Source organism: Dermochelys coriacea, chromosome 8 (assembly GCF_009764565.3).
Source record: "Dermochelys coriacea isolate rDerCor1 chromosome 8, rDerCor1.pri.v4, whole genome shotgun sequence".
NCBI classification, from domain to species: Eukaryota; Metazoa; Chordata; order Testudines; family Dermochelyidae; genus Dermochelys; species Dermochelys coriacea.
This window is the reverse complement of record NC_050075.1, coordinates 74,397,695-74,403,073: the sequence shown is the minus strand read 5'-3', so window position 1 is coordinate 74,403,073 and position 5,379 is coordinate 74,397,695.

Below are 5,379 nucleotides of genomic sequence, written 5' to 3'. Positions count from 1 at the left end.
AGGTTTTGCCTCAAGGAATGAAAAATTCACCCACAATCTGTCAACTTTTTGTTGCATGGGCTATTCACCCTATTCGAACAAGGTATCCCCACTGGAAAATATATCATTATATGGATGATCTTCTGTTTGCGGCTCCTACAGCCTTTGAACCCTCTGTTATTGTATTGATTACTTCCCAATTAGCACAAGCAGGTCTTGTAGTGGCCCCGGAAAAGGTTCAAACCCAACCTCCCTTTTTATATTTGGGTCTTCGGGTTACTGATCGTACAGTACGTCCTCAACATTTGACATTTTCACCTCATGTCCAGACACTATATGATGCTCAGAAATTACTGAGTGAACTTCAGTGGCTCCGCCCGCTTTGTGGTATCACAAATCATGATATAGCCCCTCTCCTTCCTCTATTACAAGGGGGGAGAAGTCCCAGGGATAAATGACAATTATCAGCACAACAGCGGGAGGCATTACAACAAATTGGTCAAAAGGTTGGAAATGGTTATTCGGGCAGATACAAAGAAAATCTGCCCTTTGTGATAGCAGTTTTTAGTTTGGATTCAGTATTGGAAGCATTGTTATTTCAATGGGATGAAAAGGATAGAGATTCGTTAATAGGGTTAGAATGGATATTTCCACCCTGTAAAAATATACTGACGGTGACTTCCAGAGTTGAAACTATAGCTATGTTAATAATGCAAGCACAAAAAAGAGTAACTACCATGACAGGGACTGATCCGCACCAGATTTTGTTACCCTTTTCCAAAATGGTTATTACACAGTTGTTGATGCATGATACTATGTTCGCCATTGCTGTAGCTGATTATCAAGGCCAATTGAGCTGTCACTACCCGCCCCACCGTCTCTTTTCCTCCCCTCTGCAACTAGAAAGACACCTTATGAAGCAGGAAAGACCGGTAAAAGGAATAACGGTGTTCACTGATGCGGCGGGACGAACAGGAACTGCGGGGATGGTATGGTGGGATGGATGTGTTTGGGCCCATAAAAAGATTATTAGTGAAGGATCAGTGCAGATATTAGAACTTTTGGCCATACTTATGGCCTTTGAAAATTGGAGCAAAGAACTACTCAATGTTATAAGTGATTCTAAGTATGCTGTGGGCTTGGTGAATAAGTTGGAGAGAGCGATGCTTGGAAGAATTCACAACCCTAGATTACAACAAATACTTTTGCGTCTTTGGCATCGACTTGATGGGAGAAGGGACAGATATTTTGTGGGGCATTTAAGAAGCCACACGGGCCTACCGGGATACTTAAGTATAGGGAATGAGCAAGCAGACACTCTATTAGGATCCGTGGTGGTACCGAATCAATTTGAGCAAGCCCGTCTATCTCATGAGTTCTTCCATCAGTCGGCAAGAGCTCTTACTCGACAATTTTCCCTACCCATATCTCAGACCCGGAGTATTGTGGCCTCATGCTCAGAATGCAATAAACTAGCCCCTGCTTTTCCTATTGGGGTCAATCCCCGAGGCTTAGAAGCATTAATATTATGGCAATCAGATGTTACTCAATATAATCCGTTTGGAAAACAGAAATATGTTCATGTATCTATAGATACTTTCTCTGGGGCTATTTGGGCCACGCCCCATGCTTCCACCAGTAGCAAGGATGTAATCAAACATTGGCAGGCATGTTTTGCAGCGCTAGGTGTGCCAAAAACAATAAAAACAGACAATGGAGCTGGGTATATTGCTAGGCGTACGCAAGCCTTTTTAAAATTGTGGGGAGTAAACCATAAAACAGGGGTGCCGGGGAACTCTACAGGCCAGGCCATTGTTGAGCGCACTCATGCTACTTTAAAAGGAATGTTAGATAAGCAATCACGATGTGGGGAGGATGCTATACTGCAGACTCCCGCTGGGCGACTAGCAAAGGCTATATATGTATTGAACTGGCTCCAACCTATTAACACTGTTGATAACAGTAATAATGTTCCAATACAAAAGCATTTAGGGGGAACAGGGATGGAAAAGGAGCAGGAAAAACCAAAGGTAAAGTGGTTTGATTATGCCTCTCAACAGTGGAAAGGGCCGGTACCGTTATTAACCTGGGGTTGGGGTTATGCTTGTGTCTCCCTTGACGCAGGTCCTCGGTGGATACCCGCAAAGTGGGTCCGGCCCTGTATTACAGAATCAACGAAGGATGAAACTACTGCTTCTATGGATAATCCTATGGCCGCTATGGCTAGTCTCTTCTCTGCTTACACGCATTGATCCCCGTCAGAACGTATGGGTCACCTGGGCGAGTCAGACAGGGCAATCTTCATTTTGTTTATCTATAGCAACACCCACGGACCCTTTTAGTACGTGCCTTATAGGTTATCCGAATATAGATTTAAATGGATATCGAGGGTACGTTAGCAATGATAGTGTTCTTTGCTCAAGTGATTTTAATGGTACTAATATTAATAATACTTATCGATTATATAATGGGACACCAGGGCAACAGTGCCCAGGGGTTGCTTGAAGTTTATTGCAAGAAACGCTAATAAATTTATTAAATCAATCACTGCTTAACCCACCCCAAGAACTCACATTTTTAGGATCCTTACCCGCAACAATAAACGATAATCATTCAATGGGGTGCATTGAATTAGGTGAACAATTCCATGTATTGTATTCTCAATATGGGTGGAAAATGAATGTTTCTATGTTTTCTAATATGCAAAATATTACACCAATTGCCTCCTTTGTGGCGGGAAATTGTCAGCAAGGAGGGGCCAACCTAGGTTTACAATTGCCACAAAAGGGTATATGGAATAATGGATCAGCAAAGGCATTACCACCAGGGACCTTTCTTATTTGTGGAAATCGCGCATGGCAGGGTATCCCTAGTTTTCCCATAGGAGGGCCATGTTATTTAGGCCGCTTGACACTGTATGCACCTAACCGTAATATGATTAAACACCAAAACAATCGCCCTAAGCGAGCATTGGAGGACTTTACTCCTGATTGTAAGGATACAATAACCTTTTGGGATACTCCTTCAAAAATATTTGTGGCATTTCTTGCCCCTGGTGTCGCTAGTGTAAAGAGTTTAGTTGATTTAGAGAAAATGGCTTGTTGGAACATTAAGCAATTTAATTTAACTTCAGAAATATTAACTGCTTTACTAATGGATGTAGATAGTATTTGTCATGCGGTATTACAAAATCGTGCTGCAATTGATTTTTTGCTGTTAGCCCATGGGCATGGATGTGAGGATTTTGAAGGTATGTGCTGCTTTAATTTGTCTGACCATTCTCATTCCATCCATGAATTACTAGCACGGTTAAAACAAAATCTTCATAAATTAGCAAAGGAAACCAATCCCTTATGGGATTGGTTGTCTAAATTTGGATGGCCTGGCTGGCTAACTTCGTTGTTGCATATTATAATAATAATGGGATTTTGTATTTGTATTTTTTGCTTATGTGGTCCTTGTATAATCCAATGTATGCGTTGGGCTATATCTCGCATGGTTTCTGCTGCCTTTAAAAAACAAAAAGGGGGAGGTGTGGGAGATGGAGACTATCAAATGTTCTAAGGAAGAATTTGTCAATGGAAGATAGCAGAATTTGGCAGAGCATAAAGCTACCCCATGGGTCATGAGTAACGAAGTAAACAAGATTATACAGGTTGGGAATTTGGCTACACTACAAAGCTAATAGCATGAGAAGCTACTTCTAGTTTCCAGCACAGCAGAATAATGAAACACTAAGATAAGGACATTGGATAATGAATTGTAAAAAGGATAAACAACTATCGTATATATATGACTGTATAATCAGAAATAAAATGCTTTTACCAGCAACTGTCTCAGTTGTGCTGCAAACCAGCCTGCTAACAGCGACACTTATGCTCTAATAAATTTGTTAGCCTCTAAGGTGCCACAAGTACTCCTTTAGTTTTTTTTTTAATATCCAACCTAGACCTCCCCCACCGCAACTTGAGACCATTGCTCCTTAGTCTGTCATCTGGTACCACTGAGAAGAGCCTAGCTCCATCCTTTTTGGAACCCCCTTTAAGTAGTTGAAGGCTGCTATCAAATCCCCACTCCCTCTTTTGCAGACTAAACAAGCCCAGTTCCCTCAGCCTCTCCTCCAAAGTCATGTGCCCCAGCCCCCCCCCCCCCTTTTCATTGCCCTCCACTGGACTTTCTCCAATTTGTCCATATCCTTTCTGGAGTGGGGGCCTAAAACTGGATGCAATACTCCAGATATGGCCTCACCCGTGCCAAATAGAGGGGAATAACCACTTGCCAACAGATCAAGGGAATGCTCCTACTAATACAGCCCAATATGCCATTAGCCTTCTTGGCAACAAGGGCACACTGCTGACTCGTATCTAGCTTCTCATCCACTATAATCACCAGGTCCTTTTCTGCAGAACTGCTGCTTAGCCAGTTGGTCCCTAGCCTGTAGCAGTGCATGGGATTCTTTCATCCTAAGTGCAGGACTCTGAACTTGTCCTTGTTGAACCTCATCAGATTTTTTTTTGGCCCGATCCATGTTATCCAAGCGTCCACGTTATAGGAAGAGCATTGACTTGCAGTATCTGCACAGCCAGCAGAAACCCCGCACAGCGAGCCTCAGAGCCTGCAGGTAGTGCCAGGATCTTGCTAGCGTCTCTTCACTGCACTAGAACACCCGGGGCAGCTGAGTGGGGTTCTGCATATCTAGGGCAGATGTCCCCTTATGGTGCACATAGCCTAGGTACAGTAATCTGCACCTTACAGCATCTTCTCCACTTCTCTAAGCCTGGCACAATAGACTCCCTTGGGGAGCTGGTTATTCCCCTGCCTTTACCATTAAAGCAAATCTAGAAATAACCCCATTCGTAACCTGAGTTCTATTCTGCGCTCACACACCCATACTCTTTGTCTACAGTGTCACCAACGATTTGGCAGACCAGGTAGCACTGTTGGAAGGAGAAAAGAGGTTAGCAGTGACTAGATAGGAGTTGCAGGAGGATGTAGCAGTCACGCAGAAGACGTGTACAGGACATGAAGAGCTAGCAAATTACTAGTTCGGAAGTATGGGTTCGGCTTGTGGCAAAAAATTTGTCCCATGAGTTCTCAAGCTCATACTTTACTTCAGGGGTTCTCAAGCTGGGGGTCAGGGCCCCCTCAGGGGGTTGCAAGCTGTCAGCCTCTACCCCAAACCCCACATTTCATCCAGCATTTATAATGGTGTTAAATAGATAAAAACATTTTTTTAATTTATAAAGGGGGGATTGCACTCAGAGGCTTGCTGTGTGAAAGGGGACACCAATACAAAAGTTTGAGAACCACTGCTCTAGTTAGTATTCTAGCATGCTGACTACTATTTATGACAACTTGTTTGGGAAAGGTTTGGTTAGAAACCAATAATCCACCACTAGA